Source organism: Beta vulgaris, chromosome 5 (genome assembly GCF_026745355.1).
Source record: "Beta vulgaris subsp. vulgaris cultivar EL10 chromosome 5, EL10.2, whole genome shotgun sequence".
NCBI classification, from domain to species: domain Eukaryota; kingdom Viridiplantae; phylum Streptophyta; class Magnoliopsida; order Caryophyllales; family Amaranthaceae; genus Beta; species Beta vulgaris.
Window position 1 is genome coordinate 12155980 of NC_079206.1, and position 15907 is coordinate 12171886.

General features: G+C 37.0%; 1 non-coding gene across 1 annotated transcript; it reads right to left on the reverse strand.

The window, feature by feature from the left end:
* Positions 1 to 4788: 4788 nt before the first annotated feature.
* Positions 4789 to 4895, reverse strand: LOC125498056 (small nucleolar RNA R71). The gene has a single exon (XR_007274822.1). It is a non-coding gene; the product is annotated as a small nucleolar RNA R71 (small nucleolar RNA).
* Positions 4896 to 15907: the final 11012 nt, after the last annotated feature.

Here is a 15907-nt window from a genome sequence, read left to right on the forward strand (position 1 = left end):
ACACACACACACACACACACACACACACACCAAGTAGGGTAAACACACCCCTAACACAATTAGGAAACTATACATAACATATCTTTTCTTATACCAAGTAGGATGCACTTCCTTGGGTGTAAGTGAAGAGAGAGTAATCAGCATAGGATTGAACAAAACCAAAATCACGAAGAGCTATAGATAGTTTAGCAAACCACTATCGAGGTGCTTGACGTAAGCCATACAACGACTTACAAGGTCTGCAAACTTTTCTAGGAATCGGATTATCATACCCAGGTGGAAGGTGCATATAAACCTCTTCTTCCAAATCACCATGGAGAAAAGCATTACAAACATCCATCTGATGCAATTTCCAACCTCGTGCTACAACTACGGCTAAGAAATTACGAACTGTCCCCATCTTCGCAACGGGAGAAAATGTCTCATGTAATTAATTCCTGCAACCTGTCGATTACCATGCACAACTAAACGCCCTTTAAGGCACTCAATTTCACCAACTGATGTATATTTGATTTTATACTCCAACCACTTTCAATAGCTTTCTTACTAGGTGGCAAGTCCTCTAGGGTCCACGTATCATTGCGTTCTAGAGCATCGATCTCCTCCTTCATAGCCAATCGTACCCGGATTCTTAATCGCTTCCTTAAACGGAAATGGTTCTTTCTGCTTCGTAATTGCTGCTAAAAATATTTATGTCTTACAGAAAATTCTTCATAATTAACATAACAAGCTATATTAAACTGTGTACCCGAGGAGTGTTGTGATTGAGAAGGCAAAGCTGGAAATGTATTAGGGGGTCCATCTTGTAAGCAACTGTGTGAGTAACATAGTCATTGAATTTCGAATTTCTCATGCGAACACGATTACCCCGACCAATAATATTTGTAGAACCTTGAACCACCTCACTCCCCCTTAATCTCAAGGGAGTAACACATTCTATATCCCTAACAACAATCAGAGAACCATCACGAATATTAGGAGTAGCAATGTCAACATGCATATCACCATCATCGTATACCAAACCATAACGACCATGCCCACCTGGTTGTGTGGCTGGCTGGTCCGCAGCCTAGCCGTGGCTATTGGGCTGCTCCACAGCCAGCTTGCGACGCCCAGCAGGAGGGGAAGCAGATTGGGCAGGGCTGTCCGCAGCGTGGTTACGGTTTTGTGGCTGTACCACAGCCTGATTGCGACAGTACTAAGTTGCTCCCCTGACCCCTCATGACCCCCATTCAGAACAGTTTGAGGCAAGAAATCAGCAGCCTCATCTTCAAATACGAAAGGAGGCACATTCTCAACCCGCACCTCATCACTACTAGTGTCCAACTTAACAAAGGGAAAGGTATGCTTAAATAATTGCACATCACGACCAAAAAAAAAAAAATCATGCGTATCCAAATCATAAACACGCCATCCTTTTTGACCATACGTATAACCCACAAAAATACATTGTCGTGAATAGGGAACAAAATATTTGACACAAGGTCTATGAGCAGCATACCATAAACACCTAAAGACTTTAAGAGCACCCATAGGAGGAGCTTGCCCAAATAAGATCTCATACGGAGTTTTACCCTGTAAAAGAGGAGTAAGGGTTCTATTTAAGATGCACAACAGATAAAACACATAAACCCCAAAACTCAATAGGCAAGTGAGCTTGGAAACCTTAACACTAAAGCCACATTCAAAATAGTTGATGTTTGTGCTCAACTCGACCATTTTGGTATGGAGCATCAAAGCTTGAGATTTGATGTAAAATACCATTTTGCGCATAAAATGATTTTAAACACAAAAATTCTTGACCATTATCACTATGTAAAATCTTGACACTCTTATTAAATTGAGTTTTGACCGCAAAAAAATCACAAATCAGTTGACAACCTCATACTTAATTGTCCAACATAAGATACACCCATACAACACGAGAACAATCATCGACAATGGTAAAAAATAACGAGCACCACAATGCGTAGCCAAAGGATAAGGGCCCCAAATATCACAATTAGGGGGTGTAAGTTCGGTTTTTGGTTTGGTTTTTGGTTTGGTTTTTGGTCAAAACCAAATCAAACCGAAATAAATTCGGTTTTGAAATTTCCAAACCAAATCCAAACCGAAATTCGACACAATCCAAACCAAATCAAACCAAAATATGAAACCAAAACCAAACCAAACCAAACCAAACCAAACCAAACCGAAATTTTTTTATCTTTCAAAATCCAAACCAAACCAATTTTTTTTCATATTCCAATATCCAAACCAAACCGAAATGAAATTAAATCAAACCAAAATAAAAACCAAATCGAAATGAAATTAAATCAAACAAAGATAAAAACCAAACCGAATTTAAACCAAACTTTTTTATAATTCGTATTTTAAGTGACAATATTTTTGTATTTTCGTAATTAATATTAAAAAAAAAGAAACACAAAAAAATAACAGACAAAATTCATATGTTAAGTGACAAAATTTGTATGATAAGTGACAATAATTTCGGTTTTCCAAAACCAAAACCGACCCAAACCGAAAAACCAAAAAATTTTTTTTTTTGAATCCAAACCAAACCGAATTTCAAAAAAACCCAAACCAAATTACCAATTTGGTTTGGTTTGGTTTTGATATGTCACATATATATATAGCATTTAGATGCATTTTGATTGCATTTAGAACTCCTTTTAGAGCATTTAGGTGCATAATGGAATGAATTACGTAAATTGTGCTCTACTACTCCCCGTTTGCGTGTTTTGTTCATTTTCAGGTTACTTTGATGCAAATTGATTATGATTACCTAAGATCAAGCTTATCAATCATTAAAGATGAAAATATATTGCTCAAGGATCACAATGCATCCATTCGGGACAATTTCGAGTTAGAATGAAGCAAAGAGTTAGCGAACGAAGTGTAAAAACTGACACCTGTTCAGTATTTTGGCCATAACTTTTGATATACAATTGATAATCACAAAATTCCAATTGGGTTGGAAACTAGACTTCAAGGGCTTTCCAATGATAGGTCACACGCCCCAATCCGACATCTGGTTTGAGAGATACAGCCTTCACAAGTTGACGCAAAAATCACTGTTTCTCCGCCCGATCGACCGGGCGGTTTTGCCCGACCGGGCGAAATTATTTTTTCACCAAAATTCAAGGAATGTTAGCCCGGTCAACCGGGCGACCAAATGGGAAAATTTGCTTACGCGCCCGACCGGGCGGATTTGCTTTTTTGTCGTAAATTTCTGATCACCGTCGCCCGACCGGGCGGATTTCGCCCGGTCGACCGGGCGGACTCTCAGGACGCGATTTTTCGGGTTTTTTAGCCGGTTTTGTAATTAGTATAAATAGGTTTTTAGTATTTTCGTTAAACCTATCTTATTTTCTACGTTTTTTAGAGCAAACACTTAGTTTATTCTCTCTAGTTTTGTTGAACTTTTACATTGGAAGATTATATAGATCGTCGATTTCCTTTTCCATCGTTCTTCAATCATTTGGTATTCTTCTCTACTTAGTTTAATTTATGAATTCTTTTACTTTGATTATGTTTATCGTTTTCAATATCATCATGAGTGAGTAGTCTATTTCTAGGGTTTAGAGAGGGAAGCCATGTTTATACTTTTTATTGTGATTTGATGTTCTTCAATAATTGGATTGAATTAGAATAATTCCTATTGATTTGTTATACTTGCTTAATTCATGTAATTGCGCAATATCATGAGTTATGTTTAGCTAATAAGAATTAGAATCGAAAGATCATATTCATTAGAGGCTTGTTACAATAGGTAGATTTGATTATGTTGAGCGACCGTACTGGCGTATGTTAATCTAGGAGTTGTTAATGCCTAACCAAGGATTAGCGAAATACTTCATTTATTCGAACCTCAATCCAAGTGTTGTTGAACTATATTATATTGATTAACTGGTATAAGCATGGTGGACCGATCGATTGCCCTAGGTTTTTAATTATTTGATAATATTCCCATTTTTCTGTGTTCTAGTTTACTCTAGTTTAGTTATTAATTACTCAATCATTACTCTCTGAAGTAGTTAGATAATTGACACAAATCTTTAGAACTCCTCTCCCTGTGGATCGACCCGTATTTGCCAGTTTCTGCTAAACAGACACCGTGCACTTGCGGTATATTTTAAAACCATCAAGTTTTTGGCGCCGTTGCCGGGGAGACGGCTAGTTTCTATAGTTTTCTGATTAATTATTTGACTATTTCTGCTGTCTCATTGGAACTTCAAGTTCCAATTGAGGCCATCTCACTGCACATTTTTCTTTTTTTCTTTTATGCCCAGGTCTAAAAGAACAGGTTCTCCAGTTCAGACTGATCCTGATCTTGAGAAAACCATCCGGCAGCTCAAGAAGACACAAAAGAAGAAAAAGCAGTTGCTAATCAGGAAAAAGCCACGGAAGAACCAACTGAACCAATTATGCCTCCTAAGTCACTGAAGTCTTATGGGGTACCTTCTCCTGGCAATGTTCCCACAGGCCCTACTATGCCTGATATACAAGCAGTCAACTTCGAAATCAAACCTGGCCTCATCAACATGATCCAGCAGAATCAGTTGGTGGCCATCCATCTGAAGACCCTGCAAATCATTTACAACGGTTTCAACAGCTTTGTCGTACCGTTAAGCACCAAGGGGTCACTCCTGATCAGTTGAAGGTCATGGTCTTTGAATTTTCACTAAAGGACAAGGCACAGAAGTGGCTGAATGATGTTAATGAAACTGAGTGGAGTGCTATATCTGAAGCATTCCTGAAAGAGTACTACCCTCCACCAAAACTGCAGAAATAAGACACAAGCTTGCCACCTTCCAACAAGAACCCGATGAAACACTGAAGGAAGCATGGAATAGATTCAAGGATCTGCAGAGAGAATGCCCACACCACAATCTGGATAAGTGGTTCATCACCCAAGCATTCTACAATGGTCTACAACCCCATATCAAGAGTACAGTTGATTCATCTGCAGGGGGAGTCTTCTTAGATAAGGAGGTGGATGAAGGGTATAATTTTCTGGCCAACTTAGCAGAGAATGATCATAGTTCTTCCAGGACTATTACAAAGAAAAAGTTGGATTTGATGCATATGCCTTGTTGTCTTCACAAGTAGCCCAGTTGAGCATGAAGATGGACTCACTGAAATCTTTGCAGTCTAGTATTCCTCCTATGAGTATTAATGCAATGTCTTCCATGGCTCCTATTACTTCTTCCTTTTGTGAAGTGTGTGGTGTTCAAGGCCATTTTGTCATGATTGTTGCTACAATCAATACTGATCCGAATCAAATGGCGCATGCAAATGTTTTTCAGCAAAGACCTCCACACAACCATACTCTAACACACACAACCAGGTTGGAGAGAACATCCTAATTTTTCCTACAAGAACAACAATGTTCAAAATCCTCAACCTCCACCACAATCTTCCTACCAACCACCACATCAAAACCACCACAACATGCTGCTAGACAACCATATTATCAAGGGGCTCCTCAAAACCCCCCTCCTGGTTTCAATAGGCCTTCACCCCAAGGCTATCAGCAGCAAACTCCTCATAATACCAGCTCTCAAGAGCCTACTATGTCTGATCTAATGAAAATGATGGTTTCTATGCAGAAAAATCATGAGGAGAGCATCAAGGAGCTGAAGAACACCACCAAGCATTTGGAGACTCAACTTGCTCAGGTGGCGGAAAATAATGCACAGAGGCAACCAGGTCATCTGCCGGGACAACCCATCCCAAAGGAGACTGTCAATGCCGTTACACTTCGTAGCGGCACTGTTTATGATGCTCCTCCCATGCCCATTGATGATGATGCTCCTAGCAAGGAGAAAGAGGTGGTAGAGGAAGAAGCGGAGAAGAGTTCGATGTCTGAGGTCGAACTAGCTAAGGAAGATCAGACAGGAAAGGGAGGGAAAAGGTTTCTGAAACGCCTATTACACCAAGGCTACCTTTTCCCCATAGGATGCAGAAGTCGAAGGTCGATCAACAACTTGGTAAGTTCTTGACTATGGTCAAGAACCTTGAGGTAACAATTCCTTTTACTGAACTTATTTCTCAAGTGCCTGTTTATGCTAAGTTTTTGAAAGACATGATTACTAAAAAGAAAGACTTTGGTGGGGTAGATCGAGTCGCTCTAACTGAAGAGTGTAGTGCTTTTACAAAATCGAACCCCGCCTAAGTTGAAGGATCCTGGTAGTTTTTCCATCCCTTGCCATGTAGGTGCGTTATTTATAGATAAGGCATTGTGTGATTTAGGTGCTTCTTGATCTGTCATGCCTTTATCTGTTTATAAGAAACTGAATATGGGAGCACTTAAGTGCACTCAAATTACTTTGCAAATGGCGATCGTTCTATAAAATACCCTCTGGTGTTTTAGAAGACGTCCCTGTTAGGGTGGGAAAGTTTTATATTCCTGTTGATTTTGTGGTGCTTGATATGGAGGAGGATGCTCAAATTCCTATTATTCTTGGTAGGCCGTTTTTGTGTACAGCTGGTGCTGTTATAGATGTCAAGTCTGGGTCTTTAACTTTGAGTGTTGGTGATGATAATGTCACTTTTAAACTAACCAATGCTGTTAAGTCTCCTATGCTTGAGAAAAGCTGCAGGAGGAAAATGTTTGATGAGGGCGACACTCATTGCCAAGCCTCTCTGATTTGAGATTGAGGAGGTAATATGGTCGTGCGGGACCTTTATAAACCAGCGCTAAGCGGGAGGCAACCCGTAGTTTTTTTTTCTTATTATTTTTTTCATTTTTTCCCTTTTAGAGAGTGAGAGAGCGGGAGCGTACTAACGTTAATTTTTCCTCTAAGCATCCTATAGTTCATCTTGCGGCACTGAGGACATTGCCACGTTCAGCTTGGGGGAGGATTTTTGTATGTATTTTCTCTCTTTTACTACCTTTTAGTGTAGATTTTTTGCTTTCTTAGGCCAGATTTATTTGCTTTCAGACAAAAAAAAAAAAAAACAAATATTGCTGAAAAAACAACAAAAATACAATTTGACTGGATTGATGTGATTGCTTCTCTGTGCCCCATGATATTCTTTGAAAGTGTATTTTGGGCTCTTTATCTGGATAGTTGGGCACTTGAGATTGTGATGCTGGAATGTGAACTCTAAATGCCTTGACCCTCAATGAGTTTTGATAATAAAGCGCTTATCTTGACTGCATACTTGAATTGGTTAGACTGTGAGGATTCATTCTTGCCAATGGATTCATTTCTATATCCATTCTGTTTTCTTGTGTGTTAGTTCCTCATTAGCTGACTGATCTTGACTTTGACATCGTACGCATTGATATCTGATGGCTTGTGGCAATTGTTGTGATAGAGGCGTTCTTTTGTCTGCTTTTTGAGCCTTAAAGTGATTTTTGATATACTTTTATCCTCCTTAGCCCCGCTGAGCCTAATGACTATTTCAGGTTACTAAACCTCATTACATGCCCATGGCCCTTATTTTGATATTAATCCCAAGCCTAGCTTGGGGGAGCATATGTTTGAGTTAGTATCTGAGATAGTTTTTATGAGTTACTTTGGATGGAGATGATTGTATTAAGGTACAAAAGTTGAGAAAAAGAAAAGAATGAGCAAAATGAAATACATGTGATTATGGGATTGAAAAAAATGCAAAGAGAAAGAAAAAGAAAGATTGAAAAAGAAGAAACGAACAAAAAGTCAAAAATTCTTTCTTTTACAAGTGCTTGCAAAGAAAAAAAAAATTCATCACACTGCTTCAAGGATGAGTTTATTGAAAATTTTGATTTATAGAATTGGGACACTGTTATTGGCTATATTCAGGTTGATACTTCTAGTAACTTGTGCTCCCCTATTCTTGATTTTTCCACCACATTTCCCATACATAATCCATACCCATACCTAAGCCTCATTACAACCCTGAAAAAGTCCTCTTGAGCTTGCGCTTACATTGTCTATTGGATTGATGTGGTCAATTTGTCAAGGTTAAAGAGTACGTTCGCTACTTGAGTCGACATGATTAGGTTGAGTGACATTATCACCTTTCTAAACACATGAGAGTGTGAGTGGGAAGGGTTATTATGGTTGGGATGGTGAGTGATCGGGCACATCTTTTGCCTGCCACAAAAATGTTGAGAGGAGTGACACCCCAGTGAGTGCCTTTTCGAGATTTGCATGTCATATAAGGCAGCCGCATTTGACTGCTTATTTGGGCGATTGGTAAATAGAGTAATCTGAACAGTTGAACTTGAATTGTGCTACTTGAATGATTTATGAGCTTTACAAAATATTTTATCTCTGTTTTCATATATAAAGGGGTGAAGCAATCATATTCATGTTCATGTCTTGTTTGCTTGAGGACAAGCAAAGGTTTAACTTGGGGAGTTTGATATGTCACATATATATATAGCTTTAGATGCATTTTGATTGCATTTAGAACTCCTTTTAGAGCATTTAGGTGCATAATGGAATGAATTACGTAATTGTGCTCTACTACTCCCCGTTTGCGTGTTTTGTTCATTTTCAGGTTACTTTGATGCAAATTGATTATGATTACCTAAGATCAAGCTTATCAATCATTAAGATGAAATATATTGCTCAAGGATCACAATGCATCCATTCGGGACAATTTCGAGTTAGAATGAAGCAAAGAGTTAGCGAACGAAGTGTAAAAACTGACACCTGTTCAGTATTTTGGCCATAACTTTTGATATACAATTGATAATCACAAAATTCCAATTGGGTTGGAAACTAGACTTCAAGGGCTTTCCAATGATAGGTCACACGCCCCAATCCGACATCTGGTTTGAGAGATACAGCCTTCACAAGTTGACGCAAAAATCACTGTTTCTCCGCCCGATCGACCGGGCGGTTTTGCCCGACCGGGCGAAATTATTTTTTCACCAAAATTCAAGGAATGTTAGCCCGGTCAACCGGGCGACCAAATGGGAAAATTTGCTTACGCGCCCGACCGGGCGGGTTCGCCCGGTCGACCGGGCGGATTTGCTTTTTTGTCGTAAATTTCTGATCACCGTCGCCCGACCGGGCGGATTTCGCCCGGTCGACCGGGCGGACTCTCAGGACGCGATTTTTCGGGTTTTTTAGCCGGTTTTGTAATTAGTATAAATAGGTTTTTAGTATTTTCGTTAAACCTATCTTATTTTCTACGTTTTTTAGGGCTAAACACTTAGTTTATTCTCTCTAGTTTTGTTGAACTTTTACATTGGAAGATTATATAGATCGTCGATTTCCTTTTCCATCGTTCTTCAATCATTTGGTATTCTTCTCTACTTAGTTTAATTTCATGAATTCTTTTACTTTGATTATGTTTATCGTTTTCAATATCATCATGAGTGAGTAGTCTATTTCTAGGGTTTAGAGAGGGAAGCCATGTTTATACATTTTTTATTGTGATTTGATGTTCTTCAATAATTGGATTGAATTAGAATAATTCCTATTGATTTGTTATACTTGCTTAATTCATGTAATTGCGCAATATCATGAGTTATGTTTAGCTAATAAGAATTAGAATCGAAAGATCATATTCATTAGAGGCTTGTTACAATAGGTAGATTTGATTATGTTGAGCGACCGTACTGGCGTATGTTAATCTAGGAGTTGTTAATGCCTAACCAAGGATTAGCGAAATACTTCATTTATTCGAACCTCAATCCAAGTGTTGTTGAACTATATTATATTGATTAATCTGGTATAAGCATGGTGGACCGATCGATTGCCCTAGGTTTTTAATTATTTGATAAATAATTCCCATTTTTCTGTGTTCTAGTTTACTCTAGTTTAGTTATTAATTACTCAATCACTTACTCTCTTGAAGTAGTTAGATAATTGACACAAATCTATAGAACTCCTCTCCCTGTGGATCGACCCGTATTTGCCAGTTTCTGCTAAACAGACACCGTGCACTTGCGGTATATTTTAAAACCCATCAGGTTTTCGGTTCTTAACCAAATAACTTACACCCCTAATCACAATGAATTAAATTAAACAAATGTGTTGCTTTATTCATACTTAATGGAAAGGAGTTATGAGGCTTCTTAGCCTTAAAACACACTTGACAATCATCGTCACAAAGGTTTCTTAAATCATTAGTACTAGTAGCTACTTCAGGTAGAGAAAACACAACTTTCATAGATGGATGACCCAAACGCTGATGATATAACTTGGCTGACTCGACAACTATAGTCTTATTTGCTCGAATCCGATGAATGGGCTGAAAAAGATAGTCCCCACTACTCAGCTTCCCTTCTCCAATCAGACTCCTCAAACTTTGGTCCTGAATGACACATAGCTTGTTATTAAAAAGAACAATCAACTATTGTTTTTCTAACAATTGAGAAAAATACACTAAATTACAATGAAGAGCAATAACATATAAAATATCATCCAAATTCAAAGTATCACTCAATCGAACACATCATTCCTTAGTAGTAGTTGTGCTTTTACCATCAGTTAATCCTACTGGTAATGATGAAATATCATGAATATCAAATAATACATTAATATTATCAGACATGTGATTAGAAGCACCAGTTTCAATAATTTAATCATTGTCAATCATCTTACCATGAAGCTTTGAAGAGTAAGAAGAAGAGGCGTGCTTGAGATTGAGCGTACTAGCACGATCAGATTCAGTGACGTCACTTCAATCTCCACCACTATGGTTTCTGCTCACATTACCAGCAAAATTACCACGACCTCTGGACTTCCCACGACCACTAGGCTTCCCACAACCATCATATCAGCTTCCAAGACCCCGATCCCGAACTTGGTACCAATCAGGCCAACCATGAAGGTCAAATAACTTCTCTTTTATATGACCCTGCACACGACCACCAGATCGGCCTCCACGACCCCGACCTTGGTACCAATCAGGCCAACCATGAAACTCAAAGCATTTCTCTTTTATATGACACTTCACACCACAATGAGAACAAACCCTATCATCACTAGGACCGCAAGAGAAATGACGACCCACGACACCGCCATCAGCACGACCAATTTAGACTCGCCAGCAACAGCAAACCAGATAGCTTCAGGGCGTGAATCAGACGCCGTAGTAACAAAAGTATGGCGTTCAACAGCCAAAATCTTGCCATGACCATAGGCAAAAGAGGGTAAAGGATTCATCATCAACAAAATAGACACCTCGATCTTGAATTGCGTAGGATCAAGACCGATCAAAAACTTGTGCAAACATTCATTATCTAGCAAAATTTGATACTTTCGCAAGGGAACATGAACAAGCAGGTAGTTTTAATGCACTAGCCAACTCACCCCAATGACTACACAACCCGCCTTAATAAATAGATATAGAACGACCACATTGCTTGCAATAATATATTGTACTCTTTATTCATGCACACGAAAACTAGTACGAAGAGAATAACGATCACTAGGGATGGAAATGGATCGGCGTCGGGACGGGTGGAACATCACCCGCATCCACCACCCGCAATTGTTTACTCCACCCGCATCCATCCATCCGTCATCCATCGGGTGAAACGGGTGGGTCGGATGCTAAACGGGTGATGATATTATATTTTAAAAAGAAATTAATGACATAATATAAAATAATTATATCAAAAACATAAAATATAAGTAATTTACATGTAAAATTTAATAATTGGGTAATGAGTTGGATGTTAAACGGGTGATGGATCGGGTGACGGATGAAAAATTTCTCACCCACCACCCACTTTCCATCAATTTGAATTCGGGTTTTCATCCATTTAAAATACCGGGTTAAGCGGGTGATGGATCATCCATCACCCATTTCCATCCTTAACGATCACGCAAATCATCCCACAAAGTTTTTACATGATCAGGAAAAGTCACAGTAGAATGAATAGGTTCAAATGGAGTATTAAATATCCAAGCAACAAGAGTAGATCGAGCTCACAATCCCCCATTGTTCTGAATCAGGAGACTTGGAAGCGGGTTTAACAATCGAACCATAAATAAAACCAAGTTTATTCTTCGCACGAAGATTATTAGTAATTGCCTTAACCCATTAATCATAATTATGACCCTTTAAAACAATAGGAGTAATAATAGCACCTGTACCTTCCGAGGGATGAAGATAATATGCTATAAATGGTTCGTAGCGTAGGGATCTGACTTCTCCCATAACAAAGAGACAACCACCAACACAGTCGCAGACAAGCAAGAATTGGAAGCAATCACACCAACTGACACCAAACAACAAGCAAGAGCTGGGCACCAAAATGGGCGATCAACACAATCGTCGCACACTCACAACAAATTCAAGATCACGTCAAGAATTTGCACAAAGGATCGGAAAATGAATTGAAACCCTAATTTAGAGTTGCTCTTGATACCATGTTAAGATTATGTAAAGGGAGAAAAATATTGGGAGTAAACGGCTTGGCCCTTCTATTATTCACAAAGGTATATATATATAGGTTACACCAAGTAGGGTAAACACACCTAGGGGTGTAAGTTCGGTTTTTGGTTTGGTTTTAGGTCAAAACCAAACCAAACCGAAATAAATTCGGTTTTGAAATTTCCAAACCAAATCCAAACCGAAATTCGACTCAATCCAAACTAAACCAAACTAAACCAAAATATGAAACCAAAAACCAAACCAAACCAAACCGATTTTTTTTTATCTTTCAAAATCCAAACCAAACCAAACCATATTTTTTATCTTTCAATTGGTATTTTCATAACTAATATTAAAAAAAATAAACACAAACAAAAAAACAGAGATCAATGACAATATATTCATATTTTCTATTTTTCGCAACTAATATTTAAAAAAAATACAAAAAAAAAACAGAGATTGATATATTTTCGTAACTAATAATAAAAAGAATAAACAAAAAAAATACCTGATCTGAAAGAGGAAATTGCGTGCGCAACCTCTTCAAGTTCTGTCGCGTGCGGCGTGCCGGCGTGCCGCTGCCGCGTGGGGATCTGTAGTTTAGGTCGCAGCCGTCACCCGACAGGGAGAGGAGAAGAGAGGAGAAGAGAGGAGGTGGAGAGGAGGAGTTAGGGTTTACTCTTTACTGGTTTAGTTTAGGTCTTTAGAAGGTTAGTAGTTTAGAATTCAAAAGACATTAAGTGGGCTGGGGCGCTGGGCTGGTCGCTTGGTCCAGTTTTTAATTTCGGTTTTTTTGGTTTTCCAAAACCAAAACCGATCCAAACCGAAAAACCAATTTTTTTAAAAAAAAATCCAAACCAATTCGAATTTCAAAAAAAAACCAAACCAAATTACTAATTCGGTTTGGTTTGGTTTGATTTTCGGTTTTTAACCAAATAACTTACACCCCTAAACACACCCCTAATACAATATGAAAACTATGCATAACATAACTTTCCTAATATTTACCATCAAATATAGGGACAAATAGATTAGCCTTTGATCAAAATCTACACAAATGAATAACCATGAAAAACTATAGTACATATGACCAATGGCAAATGCAGTAAGTAGTAACACGGGGTAGCAGCTGTTACTCCTGATTATTTTTTAAAAATAATTTGTTTAGCTCTAAAAATAAAAGAAAAGCCCAATCTTGTGTCTTTAGCCATTTTAAAACTTGTTTCCCCTTTTCTGCAAACTAACTAAATATTTAACAAAAACTAAATTGAATTGTACATAGAACATAGATTTGTGTCAATCTATAAATTTGTAAATTTTTAACGGGAAATTACATCTGCTAGTGAGTTATAACTTGTAAATTGTTAGTAAATTATAATATGTGAACTAATGAATAATATAGAAATTGTGATAATCTTAATATGTACTTGAGTTATGAGGTTTTTTATTGCTATCTATCTTTCTCTTCTCTTACATTTTTGTGCACATTTCAACCTTGCAAGTATTAGAAAAAGGAGGAAGTTTTAAATTTTTTCTTCTACTCAACAACCAAGCAAACAAATTTTTTCTCCATCAAGTCATATGACTCCATCTCGAAATCGGTGTGAAAATATGAGAACTTGCCATGAACCATTGAAATTTCGCTTTATTAAAGTACTATGAAGTTTTATTTAGATTTTGTTATCTTTTTATAATAGTATGCATAAATTTTCCGTATTCAATACTATCACAATATTACTTTATTTCTGGTTGAGAATCCTGGATCCGTCACTATATATGACTGTTATAAATGTGGAATAAAAAGAATATCAACCAATCAAGATGATATAATGAGATCCCTCTTGTCATAGTTAGTACATATCCACAGTTTAACAACCATAACAAAATGAACAAGCTAAGTGAGCTGAAGTTTGAGGACAGTTAGAAAAGTCAAGGGTGCATAAGAAGAAAAAATATTGTTCAAGAATTGTAAACATCAAGGTTAGTAGTGACCATTGATGTTTTGATCCACCCATTTTTTAACCTTGTTGAGATGATGTGATATTTGATGCAGTGTTTGTTTGCATCCCAAATTGTTTGATGAATTGATAATGAAAGTAAAAAATAAAAACTTAATAATATTAAAAAGATTAAGCAATTATGAAAAATAAATAGATTAACTACATTGACTCACAAAGTTAACCAAGATGGGTTAATTACATTTGAATATTATTCTAGGGTGCCAAATGGTGAAAAAAAGAAAACGAGGTCCTAAAAGATGAAAAAAATCAGAAGATGAGGTCCTTAATATGAACTTAACTCATAAAATTATCTAGTGTTAGGGTTTGTTTACCTCGATTTATTTTTAGTAAATTTAATATATGTTCGCTAAATTAAACTTAATTTTTTCTTGTTGAACATCACTTATTTTTCGTTGATCTTAACTAATTTTTCTTTATGAATTGAACCTGTTTTTTTTTTTTTTTTTTTTGCTTAACTAAACTTTTTCTTGTTGAATTTAATTTAATTTATTGAAATTCATCTTAATAATGCCTTTATTGTGGATGTTAGAGCATTGAAGTTTCGCCTTGCATCTAATGAGACAAGATCATGTATAACAAAGGATATTAAAACGTGATTAAACGACATTTATTAACAATGTTTCGAGAAGGAGATCTTTGTCTAGCAGTTAATTCGATGTTAGTGTTGAGTCTTGATTTGGGAAGTTTGAGGAGTTTGACATTTCCATTTTGGCAAACGAAAGGTAAAAACGAGACGACGTCGATCTAGTTTTATGATGGTTTGCATGTTACGTGGCAAGTATATACTTCCATAAATGGATCGTGTGTCTTGATTAATTGATATATAACGTATAAGAGAAGTTAGGGCTAAATAATATTATGATTTAGATAGTATAAAATTTTGTATTATATGCGTGCTTATTATATCCAGTTGAATCACAAACCACCAGCTAAAGTATCTTGTGAACACAAAAGCGCAAATTGCAAATGCATTAGTCTAATACTCTAATTAGATACTAGTTTATACACCATATATAATACATTATACCAGTGATACTCCAAACAACCTCTATATATAATGTCAGACTGGTCTACATACATTATAGAATGTGGAGTGTCATAAAAATAAACTTAATATCTATAAAATTTGTAATATCTTGGAGTAGTTGTTTAGATGAAAAATTTGAGAGTCAAGATCAAGATTATTTCCATATAGCCCTTTATTCAACACCACCATAGAAGCTAAGATTGAGACCATACAATCATCTTTTATAAATAATTGCACCAAAAAAGAATATCTTAACAATTGTTGGCCCCTTAATTATACAAGAAAATCCAAGTATAATTGTAGAATCTCTATTTTCTCTTTCCCCATTCTTTTCATATTATGGGCCTTGGTTGAGGGCTTTGTTTTGCCGTTTTCATCTAATCTTCTTTTATAGCTCCTTGTTATGGACTTTCTTGCAAATTTTGAACCCTTCTAAAAACAATGGGTGAGGTGTTGAATTGAAAAGTCCATAGTCAACAGGGATATAAGAAATAATATTCCTTAGCTCATCTTACAATCTAGTCCA